This window comes from Marmota flaviventris, chromosome 2 (genome assembly GCF_047511675.1).
Source record: "Marmota flaviventris isolate mMarFla1 chromosome 2, mMarFla1.hap1, whole genome shotgun sequence".
NCBI classification, from domain to species: Eukaryota; Metazoa; Chordata; class Mammalia; order Rodentia; family Sciuridae; genus Marmota; species Marmota flaviventris.
The window spans coordinates 152,874,156-152,888,563 of record NC_092499.1 but is presented as its reverse complement, the minus strand read 5'-3'; the positions used below and the strand labels follow the sequence as shown (position 1 = coordinate 152,888,563).

The window sequence follows — 14,408 nt, the reverse complement described above, 5'->3', positions numbered from 1 at the left end:
TGGGGGGCAAAGTCCTCTTAGTGTTCCTAGTCCCCCAGGTAAGGCACTAGCCTGGGTTTGTGAAGCCTGGACTCCAGTGGCTTATAGCAATCTCCATCATTATCCTTGTGATACACAGACACAGCGCAGTGGGTGAACTTCCTTGTAGAACTGGATGGAAAGAGCTAGAAGATTTTCTTTAAAAGTGAAAAATTAAGATTCCTCCTGGAGGCCAGGTTGGCAGACATCCAATATAAATGAAGTGATTTTTTTATTCTCAGAGCTTCAGGAGTTAATTTGATTTCAGTTTTAAAAATCTGCCTGAGGAATTTTAACAGAAATAATTTAACTGAAAGGAATAGTTTTCTTTCTTAAACACAATGCAGATCTGTAGTACAGGGTGCACAGCCAGATTGTCCCCTAGAAATGAGGGTTCCTGGTAAATCTCACCTCAGAAGGCTGCTGTCAATCTCAGCGGAGCACACTTTAATTTTCAACACAAAATTCATTTGACGGTTGACTTAGCTTTCTTAGACTTTATGAGAATCCATATTTGGATTCTTTGTAAAGCTATTTTAAGATTAAAGGCCAAGAGATCTTACTTGGTGTGTCAGTGAGTTTTCCATCACTATAATAAAATACATGAGGTAATTAGTTTGTAAAGAGAAAAAATATGTTTTGGCTCACAGTTTTGGAGTCTCCAGTCAATAATAGATTATTCATTGTTTTGGGTCTGTGACAACATATCATGGTGAGAGTATGGGGTAGAGCAAAACCACTTGCCTCATCAGTCAGGAAGCAAAAGGAGAGCAGGGAAGGGGCCAGAGTTCCATAATCTCCTTTGAGAGCATATTCCCAGTGATCTGAAGACCTTCCATTAATTGAAATTCCCACCACCTCAAGTAAACCCCTCCCCATGAGGACAGTCCTTTACCACAAGGACCTTTAGGAGACATTCAACATCCAGACTTTAGTACCTGAGTAAGTAATGCTGATGCTGATTTCAGTAAGTAGCTTTGGGCTGGCTAAAAAGAGGATGATTCAATTCAATAAGAAGAAAATCGAGCCATAAGCTAATTATGGCTTTCTACAATATGACATTTTATTCCAATAAGTTTCCACATCCCTTGAGAAAATTGGCTTAGACATCAGGGTGAAGGCAGAGTGTGACTGGGTGTGAGCTAGTTAAATGAATTCAATCATTTTTCTTTGAAACCAAATTATATTTTTTTCAAAAAGTCCATCTGAGACTTTGAAATCAAATTATATATTTTCTATAAATCCACCTGAGAGAATCATTTTTGTCCTGCTGACTTTGTTTCATATAAATGAGACCAAGACAGGCTCTCTGTGTTGGCTCCTAGCTCAGTTGTTCCTCCCCTGTAGGTTGGAACCCATTAACTTAAAATCCTGCCAGCCCCAAATTCAGATGTTTACATATCTTTTTATTTTTTTCAGTCCTTTAGATTGAACCCAGAGTTTTTGGCATGTGAGGCAAGCATTCTACCACTGAGCTATACCCCAGCACAAATGTTTTAAACATAGCTTTTTTAAAAAGCAGAGTTTTAACCATTTAGAGCCTTTCTGTTTTGCATAGCCTGCTAAGTCTTCCACAGCATCTTGCTTGTCATTGATAAGATAGAGCCTTGTGGTTATGAGACTACAAACCACTGCTGCCCTTTAGAGCTCTCTGACCTGGAGACTCCACTTTTGAGTGATGTCACCTGCTCACATGTGTTAACCTATGTTCTCGGCAATAGGAGATATCTATATGTGCACATACATACATACATGTATGTATATATTATGGAGAGGAAGATAGAGGGAGAAAGAGAGACTCATAAGAAATTGGTTCATGCATTTATGAAGATTTTCAAGTCCCGAGATCTGCAGTCAGTAAGCTGGAAAACCAGGAGACCTGATGGTATAAGTTATAATCTGAATCTGAAAGACAACTCTCATTGTCAGGCAGAAAGAGTGAATTTTCCCTTATTTATTCATTTTGTTCTACTCAGACCTTCAATAAATTGGGTGAGACACACCCACACTGGGGAGGGCAATCTTCTTGACTCAATCTACAGATTCAAATGTTAATCTCCTTCAGAAACACCCTCACAGATACACCCAAAATCATGTTTAATCAAATATCTGGGCACCCTGTGGCCCAGTCAAGTTGACACAAAAAGTTAACCATCACATGTGAGCTCTCTCTCCAGTCTGTCTATCCCTGAAGAATTCCCATATCCTCCTCTCCTTCTAAGTAGCAAACTCCCTCCTCCACTGTCATCCCTGAACAGTCTCCTTCAATGAGTGGATTTCCAGCACTCAACCCTGTGGAAACATCCCCCATAAAGCTTGTGTGTTCTACTGCCATCTCATGGTCATATATTTTTTTCCTTGTTCATACCCAAATCTCCCCCAACCCCCGGCACCTCTCTGCAATTCACTGGTCAGATGGTGGTTTTGCAAGCCTCTTGTGTGTGCTTTCCCCCCACACTGCTCTTCTTCCTCCTCTTTTGGAAAGCCTCCTCCTCACTCACAAATAATGGGGTGTGTCATCCCCTTACAGACTCTTTGCACTCTGTACATACCTCTCAACCGTCCCAGTGCACAGCAGCTGTTTCCATGCCTGTCATAACTCTTCCTTTACCAGCCTCTAAAGAAGCACACACAGGTCTTTATTTATATTTATATCAGCAGCACTCAGGGATGCCTGCATGTGCTGGGAGCCTCATCAGTGTCTGCTGAGCAGGCCCATGGCCACTAAGCAGTTAGCCTTCCCTAAGGTGCAGTCTTGGAACACTTCCTTTCTTATAGATTTGGCTGTTCATTTTAGCTATTTCTTTATCTGCTGTGAAGATAATACTCCATATATTTTTCATCATCACTTACATTAATTGCATTCTGAGCATGGAAAGCCCAAGCATCTAGAAATACCTAAGGTTACTGTGTTTATAATCTCAGAAGGTGTGTGATCCAAAAGTAGAGTTTCTCAGACTGTAAGTACATGTGCACTTATATAGTCATAGGACAGTAAAATAATTTCATTTGTGTAATAAGTCAATAATGAGTTAATATTTACCATGAATATATAATTATAATGTCTTTCTTTTATTCTATTGCTGTAGATGATCAGATCGAAAGTTTTTTCAAAATTATTTTTATCACAAAATACACTGATTTATATATATATATATATATATATATATATATATATATATATATATATATATATATATTTCACATTATTATGAAATTGGTAGCTTTAATATTTACCTTGCAGAGTAACAGAACATAGTTCTCATTCAGTGCTAAAATTGACTATATTTATTTGCTAGTGTTTAAGCAGTTTTTTGAAATGTTTGAGTCCACAGTTTATTTTAGTTTTTGGATGTGTTCATATTCTCTAAAAACAAAACAAAAAGGAGCCAATTCATTAGCTAGACAAACAAATTACATCCATTCAGGTAAAATCAGGCCCTGAGAATACTTCAACATTAGTAGGAATTCAGTAAAGAAAATACAAACAAAATGAGAAAATGAAAGTCATTCAGGATCCAGTTCTTTAGACCAGGATCTCTTCTTTCAGTTCTTTGTGTACGTTTATGTACATACATGTATAACATGTGTGTAGATATGTATTGTGTGTATGTGTGCTATACATATACATACATACATATATATGTTCCAGTGTTTGGGGTAGAAAAATCTTGCTGTTTATTGAAACCCATCCTTCCTTCTCCCTAAGAAGGCCACTAGGCCTGATTGCCCAGGCCCAGTGTGGCCACTCAATAAATTCCCACAGTGAAATGACAGAAAGCAGCATGTACACTTTTGTGCATGACCTATCATCTCCTGTCTGAGGAGATGAGGTTTGGAAAGAGACTGAAGTAAAATAAGGGAGAAAAGAGTGTCCCTTTGGATTCTTCCTCCTTCTGGCTGAGCAAACTGTGGCTACCCAGGACAGCCTTGGAAGTCACATTTAGAAGACAGCACCTGGATCCCTGGACGACTATATGGAGTAGAGTCACCACTTCCCTGGACTCCCAGCCTGAATTGCCATGAGTAAGAAGAAATCACCTTTTTTTCTTTATGCTGTTGATGAGGGGTGGAGAGTTCTACTGATACCTACAGCTTAACCTACCCTAGATCATGAATTTATTAAATACTGAGATGATACAAAATAATATTTATCAAAACTAATTATAAGCCAGGCGCAGTGGTACATGCCTGTAATCTCTGCATCTTGGGAGTCTGAGAAAGGAGGATTGTGAATTCAAAGCCCACCTCAGCAAAAGCAAGGCACTAAGCAACTCAATGAGACCCTATTTCTAAATAAAATACAAAATAGGGCTGGGGATGTTGCTCAGTGGTTGCGTGCCCCTGAGTTCAATCCCTAGTACTAAAAGAAGAGAAAAAAAACTAATTATAAAATATTGCAGGTTTTGTTTTCTACAGGGCTGAAGAGTGAACTCAAGGCCTCACATGTACAGGAAAGCACTCTACTACTGAACTATACCCTTAGCCTCTAATATTGCAAATTTAAACCACCTTTAAAAGGGTGTGGGGAATATAATGATGGGCTTTTATCATTAACATTGAAATCCCTTCGTGTTTCTTCTGCCTCTCCCCTAGGAGGCTACCACTCCTGTGTTTATCTTTTCTTTTCCCTGGCTTTTCTTTAGTATTTAATCATATCTCTCTCTCTCTCTCTCTCTCTCTCTCTCTCTCTCTCTCTCAATATATTTTATTTAGTATCACATGCTTTGAACTTTATGTAAATGGAACCATAGTGTATGAATCTCTAGGAACTTTCTTCTTTCTTCAGCGATGTTTCTGAAATTCATCTGTATTGTTGAATGAAGTTTAACTGCTTTTTCCTTGCTGCATAGTATCCAGTTGCTTGTAAAAACAAAAATGCATTTGTTCATTCTACTTTTGTTGAACCTTTGTCCTGTATCTCTTTTCTGCTGTTATGAACAGAGTTTCTGTATGCATTTTTAATAGGACTCTTTGTTCTTATGGCAAATGTACAGGCATTTTCTAGGTTTTGTACCCAGAGGTTGGGATTTCTGAATATTTTAGATGGAGGGAGATTGGATTTAATTAGTGCATGCTGTATGCATGTTTGTGAATATCACATTGAACCCCATTGCTATGTGCAATTGATACATGTTAATAAATATCTTTTAATTTTTAGAAAAGCAGTAATATGTCTCAGCTGTCAAGAGCATAGTTGGAGAAGGGAGTGATCAATGCTGAATGTTCCATATGAGGGTTGGTAGAGTTCTGGTTATTGGTGCTAATTCTAAGGGTGATGTCACTGGAGTGTTAGAAATGAGGGAACAGGGTCAAAGGGGATAATAATGGAAGGGCTCAAGTTGCGACAGAGAGGGTAGATGAGTCCAGAATTCTGCCTGGTGATGCCCCTGCTCTTCCCAGGGTTACTCTGACAGCTCGGCCTCCCCATTCTTACCCAAGTCCTTTGACTCAGTGGCCATTGATAACACATAATGAAGAGTGTGGATTCAGCTTTTTGAGTCCAGGCCTACTCAAGACTAGGGTGCTTTCCTGGATCTTCTATTTTGTTTCCAATTGGGTCTCTGAAAAACAATAGAACCCTATATTATAAATTGTTTTTTATTGCTTTTATGATCTTAAGATTTAGAGTGCCCTTTATAGATGAATGTCTACCATGTTTCCTTTAAGTTGCTGAAACAGGGACCTAAACAAAAGATGAAAACTGAAATTGCCCAAGGTCACAAAGCAGCTCGAGGCTGGGCTGTGGCCAGGACCTACCTGCCCTCCTCACTCCCAGCCACCCTGCCTCTGATTCATAGGTGAATTTGCAGGGTACACTGACTCAATACATGTGTTACTCACAGCAAAAGGACTTTTACATGGAAAATCCTGCTCTCGGTCATTTTAGGACTTGCTGTTTGATACACCATAACCTTGTTTGGAACAGATAGATATTTGAGCTGCTCACATTGTATGTACAGATTTGAGACTTTCATTTAAGTTTCAAGTCAATTCATTTAGAGAGTTGTACTATAAAAGCTGAATCTCACCTTTTGTGTCTTCCCTTTCTGCATAGTTTTTGTCTTCTCCTTCAATCTCTCTATGCTTCTTTGGTCCTTCTATCATGGTGGGAAATAAATAATGGATCCACTCTTAGAGGGATAGATGGCAGACACATAATAGTAACAGGCAGGTGATCCTTATTCACAGACTAAACCAGCACATCCTTGCTCTTCAGAATTCATACTAAGTCCTACCCTAACCCTTTCTACCTTTTTCTGTTTTACATACATTCGCATATGTAATTTTGCATTAATTATTAACAAAATCATTTATTTCTAGAAAAAGTCTTCTCTTTTTCTGGGCTCATCCTGTCTTCTTGCCCACATCACTACCAGCTCTTGGAAGCCGATATTAATAACCTAGTATATATCCTCCCATATTTTTATTCAAGCTCAAATATTCATCTATAGATACTTGTGTGCACACACACAAATAGATTTAATGTTCAGTCAGCCTTCTGTACCCATGGTTTCTGCATCCATGGATTCAACCACCACAGGTAAAAAATATTTTTTAAATTTCCATCTGCACTGAACATATACACACTTTTTTTCTTGTCAATAAAATACAGTGTAACAACTGTTAGCATAGCATTTACATTGTGTTAGGCATTATAAGACATCTATATACGATTTAAAGTATACAGGAGAATTGTATAGATTGCATGCAAATATTACACCATTTTATATAAAGGAATTGACCATCCATAGAATTTAGTATCTGCAAAAGTCCTGGAGCCAATCCCCCATGGATACTGGGGGAGAGACAACTGTATACATGTAGATTCATATATGATCATAGCCAGGGTCCTGTTAAGAACCCAAAATACTTTAGGTTTGCAAATGAGAAGGGCTTCCGTTTAGTCAGGAGCTTGTAGCACCACTGGGAGGTCTGGAGGAGTGAAGGTCAGGCAAGCCTGGAATAGAGGCAGTTGACTGACAAGTTGTACTCAACCTTGGGGAATCCAGAGAGGCCATGCTGCCACTGCTGGCCTTCTACTGAACCAAAGCTGCAAGGCAGGTAATTTGCAGGCACTCTACTGGAATCAGCTGTGACTCACAATCAAAGCCACTGTCACCATCTCAGTTACCGAGAACACGATCCCCTGAAGTTCATCTAGGAGCTGTTGCTTCTCCCTGCTAACCTCCGAGTATGGTGGCTTCTCTTGCTCTCTTCCAAATAGTGCACAAGCACTTTTCATTTAAAAACTGGAACTTATCAGGAAACCAATCTGGGAAGTTCCATTCCAGGCTTCTCCTGAATTACACAGAGGAGAATGGGGTAAGGGGAGGACACAGGAAGGACAATGGTCCAGTTGGTAAGAGGCTCTCTAGCGCTACCCACACTTTTTGTCATGTTCTTATCCATCCATATCCTTGGACCCATATTTACACTAGCAAGCAAGAGCAATGACCTCATATCTCACTAACCCCCATAGATGCACCCACTTTTCACTAAAAAGGGAAAATACAGAGTCCCAAAAGTCACTAAATCCTTTTTGAGTTTTGTTCCTTCCTCACCTGGCTTGATCATAGCCCAACTCTGGTAAACAGAGCTGTAAATTAACAACTCCATCCCTGCTTGTCTACCTTATGTCCTATGGCAAAGACGGGAAAGGGGCACAAGGGATTCATGTATACCCTAGATAAGTAACTAAGCAATAAATAAATAAACTCTCATGATCTGGAACTCTGCCCTTTGAAGAATCTGGTGACAAGTGTGTAACATTTTCATCCACTGCGTCTGCCACCCCCCCACCCCCTGCCAGCACCCAGAACTTTATATCTAAAGGGCTCAGCTTTAGTTTCTACTGGTGCTATGCAGGAAAAGTCCTGGTTTAACATTTGTAAATCTACTCCTATACATTTTTCATATTTTTACTGGAAAAAAAAAACTTGGTATTCTTTCAATGTGTCTGATATTTCCTGTCTTCCTAGTTATGGATCTGGTAACCAAAATATATATATATATGCTAGGTTTTAAGGTGACTTGATTATCTTCCCATCGTACATCTGCTCGGATGTGGTCCTTACCAGGCCTTCAGACAAGGAGACGCTAGCCTCAGCAAGTGATGAGGGACTCTTCTGCTCATCCAGAGGGACTCAGGATGATAAGGATTTGAGGTCTTCAGGTTGCTCAGAACCAACCTAAACATTCTTGGGATCCCATCCAGCTGTCTTGATCATGGTCCTACTGTGTTCACAGGAGATCTAGACAGGCTTTGAGTTCAACTTGTATGATTCTGCAACTTGCAATATCAAAAATTTCAGCTTTTGGAATCAATGCCACCATAGCTGGAAGAGCTAAGCGGTTCCTTAAGGGAGGTCAAGGAAACTCTGGCTCCACAGCCAAGTCTGGAGCTCAGATAAAAGCCCATCTCACCCTTTTTCCTTTCCAGAAGGGCAAGTCCTATGCCATTCTTTCCATCATCAGGGATCTCATCTCATCTCTGTGTTTCTGAAACCATTTACAGAACCATGTTCTATATCCATCAGCATTTGTTCAAGGAAATAGAAGCTGCTCTAGGTCTTCCAAGGAGAAAGGGGAACTTGAGGTTTTCACAACCAGGGAAAATACAGGAATATGGAAAAGCCTTGCTACCAACAGAAAGTTCACTGGCATTCACTGGTAATTAAGGAATCCTTGGGAGTCCCAAGGGACACCTCTACCACCACTGTCTCAGTGGCTTAGATTCCCAAAGCAGATGTTTCACAGGAGTTTGCTGGAACCTACATCAAATCTCATTTCTGCTCTTTGCCCAGGTATGTGCTTGCAACTGCTTCCATAGAAAAGCAGCCTGTCCTCTTCCACATTCCAGATCTTGCACTAGTATCCCTTGCTGGAGGGTGTCACTGGAAATAAATTGAGGGGCAGAGGATTCTGGGAAGAGTCAGCTGCCAGCAAGTAGAGATAGGGGATGGGGTTAGATAAATGCTTCAATTGTACAAAATTGACCATGGTAGGACATAGCATGGGTCAAACAGGACTGGGTTCACTGTGATTTGCTAGACTGGATTGCACTGAGCATATTTTGCAGCATACTACCCTTCTTACTCAGCAGTCCTTCCCTGAAATCTCCCCAAATCTATTACATATGTACACTAGTTCTTTTTAAATGATCAGGTAGATTTTGATGCATCTGAATGTGTGCGTGTGTGTGTGTGTGCGCGCACGTGCATATACATACATACATACATATTTCTTTTCTGACAATAAAAGAAGAGGTGACTACTGCCAGGAATTCATCCAGACTCTTATTCAAGTTTTTTATTCGTTTTCATTCAAACTGTTCTTGGCTAGTGGCCTAGCAGACCATGTTTGTTACTTCATGTTTACAAGATGGTTGCCACAGCTCCAGGTACCATGTCAACTTTCAAGGTAGTAACCATGGGGACGAACAGCACAAGTCAGCTGTTCTCCTTAATATGCATGCTTTTAAGTCAGACATTTAAAAAAAATGCTTTCAAATGCTTCACAATAGAATCTGGTCCAGATCTGAGCTCTAAGGAATGACAACATCCAGAGGTGAAAGAGGAGGAGACACTATTAAATAGAAAGTACTAGAGCAGCCTTTTGACATAAGAGGATGATTAGGAGAGGGTGCTGTCTTGGAATAAGTAAGAAGAGAGTGAATCAAAAAGGTAGTAGAAGTTAGCTATATTGAATGGCAGCCAAGACCTTGGATTTACTATATAGAAGTCTTGAAAATAACTGGTCAGTAGAGTGATGTGCACAAAATCTATATTATAGAGGGTCAAAGAGCAAACACAAATCTCTTGTCCTTCCACATATACTGCATACACTAACCACTAGATTTGGCCATGGAATACAAAATGACACCAATAATTTTTAAGTGTTCTCTATTAAAAATTCTTAAACAAAACATCAGTAACCTCATTTCAGTTCAGAATACACAAGCATGCAGTAGCCTAGGACCTACTGGAAGATTAGTTTGGGCAAACTTTGGGATAATTTCTTTTTCCATATTTCTATAAAAATAAGCTAATTAGTATTAACATTATCAATATCAGCTGATTTAGAGATCAATTATTTCAACTGGTTCTTTGTATTTCTGTCTGTATTTAACAGCTATAGAATCCAAAATTGTTGCTGAAAAAAATATATGGATGAAGTTTTTGTTTGTTTGTTTGTTTTTTATTTCTGGCAATGTGACCAACTCAATATTATGAAAAAGTTCCCATTCTATTATACCTAATATACTTGAAATTTTAAACCTTCCTCATTTTTAAGTTTTAAAACTTTTTTTTTACTATTGGTTTTAGATAGCTAATTCATTTAAAATGTTTCAAAATCAAAAGAAGACATTGAAAATACTGCCCTCTTTTTGTCCTGTGTGCCCACTGTTCTCTGACCCCTGGGTCACCACCTGTGTTGCTTTCTTATTTACTCTTCCAGCATTTGCATGTGCAAATATAAATATCTATACATGTGTGTATATACATTTACAAATACAGATATTAACAAATATATATATACACATATACATATGCATGCATATGTATATTTATGTGTTGTGTGTGTATGTGTGTATAAAATGAATATGTACATATTTCTGTCTTTACTCCAAGGTAAGATTATAAATATTTTTACTCCTTAATGTAGGCTAGCTATCCTTCCATGCAGCTTCCTCATTCTTTCATACACTAGCATAACACTGTGTCAGGAAGCACATACTCCAGTGTACTTAAATATTCTTTCTGTAGATAGGCACTTGGCTTATTTCCATTATTTGCCATTATAAACAATGCTACAGTGACATTGCACATACTTCATTTTCATGTATACATATATACAGGTATTTCTGTAGGATAAATTCCCAGAAATTGAATTTCTGGGCCATGGATAAAAGCATCTATATCTTTGATGAATACTAAGGATTTATAATGTGCATTGCCACCAGCAAGTGGATGCGCAAGCCTGTTTATCCAGACTGGTAACCAGGTGGGTTGCCAACTATTGCTTTTTGCCATTTAGGTATCTGTAAAATGGTTTTTCCATGTATTTGTAATTTGCATATCTTTTAGTGGATGAAATTATAAGCATCTTTTCTGTGTTTAGGGGCCATTTGTTATTTTTCCATGAACTCTTTGTCTGTATTTAACAGATATAGAATCCAAAATTGTTGCCTGAAAAAATATACAGATGAAGTTTTTGTGCATAGATCAGGTATTGAGGCGGCAGAGTGAGCTTCAGTGTCTGGGAGCGTCCATCTCCTCTCTTTGCTCTGGCAATGTGTCCAACTCAATATTATGAAAAAGTTCCCATTCTATTATGCCTAATATACTTAGGATCTTAACCTTATTTTTAAGTTTTAAAACTTTTTTTAACTATTGATTTTAGATAGCTAATTCATTCAAATTATTTCAAAATCAAAGATTTTGTTAATTTTTATTTGTTTGTTTCTGGACAAAACACACACATACACACTCACAAAAGCAGGAATTGTAATGTTTTCTCCAGAGCTCAGATCCCTCATTGAGGAACCCAGGCCTCCCAGCCTGAGTTGGGAGAGGTGTTGCTGATGGCTCACAGTTCAGTCCCTCATCAGCATTTTCCCCCAAAGAAGTCACCTGGCCCAAGGTTCTCCCTGGGATTATAACCATCTCAGATACTGTTTCTCATCTGGTGCAAATGCTAGAAACTCATGTCTCTGTGTGGACCCAGGTGAGGAGCCATCCCCGCTCTGCACTGCCCATAAACTTGGCAGAGGCTCTGCATGTCCCTGTGGGTCAGCAGCCATTGCCAACTTCACCTCCCACGAGCTTCCTGTCTGTGAATTTCCTCCATAGATTTTTCTGGGAACTGACCTACTTCAGAAATAAGCCTCTTGTATGTGATATGAGTTACAAATATTTGTCCCCATCAGCGTTTGTCTTTTGACATTCTGCATGTAATTGAGTCTCTGGGGCTCTTCAGTAGCTCCCTTATGTCCGATCCTGAGGGATAGACCAGGTACTGAGGCGGCAGAGTGAGCTTCAATGTCTGGGAGCGTCCATCTCCTCTCTTTGCTCTTCTTTTTCAAACATTACCTGGTTATTTTCGCTTATTTTTCCAAATGAACATTAAAATCAGCATGTCTGATTCTAAAGAAAAATACTATTTATGTTGGAATCATATTAAATATATGTTAGCTCAAGAAGAGGTTATGATATTGAGGCTTAAAAACTAAGGGCTGATGGACCAGTACTACATCCTGGGCCGCATCGGGGAGGGCGCCCACGGCGTCATCTTCAAGGCCAAGCACATAGAGACTGGCGAGATTGTTGCCCTCAAGAAGGTGGCCCTGCGGTGGCTAGAGGATGGCATCCCCAACCAGGCCCTGCAGGAGATCAAGGCTTTGCAGGAAATTGAGGAAAATCAGTATGTGGTGCAGCTGAAGGCCGTGTTCCCGCATGGTGCAGGCTTCGTGCTGGCCTTCGAGTTCATGCTGTCAGACCTGGAAGAGGTGGTGTGCATGCCCAGAGGCCGCTGGCTCCAGCACAGGTCAAGAGCTACCTGCAAATGCTGCTCAAGGGTGTGGCCTTCTGCCATGCCAACAACATTGTGCATCGGGATCTGAAAACTGCCAATCTGCTCATCAATGCTTCAGGCCAGTTCAAGATAGCAGACTTTGGTCTGGCCTGGGTCTTTTCTCCTGATGGCAGCCGCCTCTACACACACCAGGTGGCTACCAGGTGGTACCGAGCCCCTGAGCTCCTGTATGGTGCCCGCCAATATGACCAGGGCGTTGACCTATGGGCTGTGGGCTGCATCATGGGGGAGCTATTGAATGGGTCCCCTCTTTTCCCCGGAGAGAACGACATTGAACAGCTTTGCTGTGTGCTTCGCATCTTGGGCACCCCTAGCCCTCAAGTCTGGCCAGAGATCACAGAGCTGCCAGACTACAACAAGATCTCCTTTAAGGAACAGGCGCCAGTGCCCCTGGAGGAGGTCCTGTCAGACGCCTCTCTTCAGGCCTTGGACCTGCTGGGTCAGTTCCTCCTCTACCCTCCTTTCCAGCACATTGCAGCCTCCCAGGCTCTCCTGCATCAATACTTCTTCACAGCTCCCCTTCCTGTCCACCCATTTGAGCTGCCAATTCCCCAGCGCCGAGGGGGGCCTGCTCCTAAGGCCTACCCGGGACCTCCTCATGTCCATGACTTCCATGTGGACCGGCCTCTTGAGGAGTCGCTGTTGGATCCAGAACTGATTCGGCCCTTTATCCCAGAGGGGTGAGACGCTGGCACAGGTCCTGCCTATCCCCCAGAAGTACCTGGGCTGCTTGTTTGTCCGCCTTCTGCCTGATTCCACCTTCCCGGGCCTTCCCAGGGCCACACTGGACACTCTCCACACTAGCCTTTCTCCCACTGTGGCCTGCTCCTTAACCTCCTTGACGGGGGTTCCAGGGTTCCAAGGAGGCAAAGGTCACGTTTCAGCCAAGGCAATGAGGATGTCTAGCCAAGCAGAGGAGGAGACCATGGCCTCCATTATGCTGCATACTGTCCAGGATCCACCCATGCAGTGGCACTGTCTCCTCCAGGACATTCCTATTAGAAGCATCTGGGAAGTGCAGAGAGAAAGGTATCTTCATGTTGGGAACCTGAGTGGGCAGGTAGGTTTGTTTTGGTTCTCAGAGACAGTGAGCACTCTTAATTCAGGATTTAAGATTTACATAAAAGCCCCAAATGACTTTGCCTATGTCTCATCCTCCTCTGTTTCTACTAAGGGAGATGGTAGAAGTGACAGTGTCTCCTGGCCCTCACCTGAAAGGTGACTGCAAGCACAGCTGCTTTTGCCCTGAGGGCTTCCTGTGGCTTCAAGTTACTGAGTGCTTATTTGGAAATGAGGTAGAGGGAAGTCTAGGTCCAGGGATGGGCAGGTTGGGGATTCAGCAGCAAAGTCTTCGCCTGTTAGGATGTTACTAAGGATAAAGGTGAACCAAAGCAGCAGTGCAAGTAAGGAAACCTGGCAGACCTGGAATTCATTATTCAATAAATCCTAGTACAACCCCCATCCCCCCCCCCAAAAAAAAAAAAAACTAAGGACACAGCACATGCAGTTTTACTTTTCTGCCTTTCAGAAGTATTATGAGTGTCCCCATATGTGTTTTATACATTTAAATTTATTCTTCAATGTTTTATCTTTGCCACTATGAACAAACTATTCTCTTCAATTATGTTGATATATTAAGGCCTTTTTATTCAAATATATTAATTTTATATCCAATGTATTTATCATCAGTACTGTTCATAGACTGTCCTACTCTGTGACTACCCCTTATGGGCACATGGAAGGACATCCTTCCTGGCCCCCAGGGTTAGATAGGACCCTGTGATGAGTTCTAG

General features: G+C 41.0%; 1 protein-coding gene and 1 pseudogene across 1 annotated transcript in view; both read left to right on the top strand.

The window, feature by feature from the left end:
* Positions 1–14,408, top strand: part of Otud7a (OTU deubiquitinase 7A) — a 136,531-nt gene that overhangs the window by 30,643 nt on the left and 91,480 nt on the right. The window lies entirely within an intron of this gene.
* On the top strand, positions 12,200–13,315 carry LOC114108269 (cyclin-dependent kinase 20 pseudogene; annotated as a pseudogene).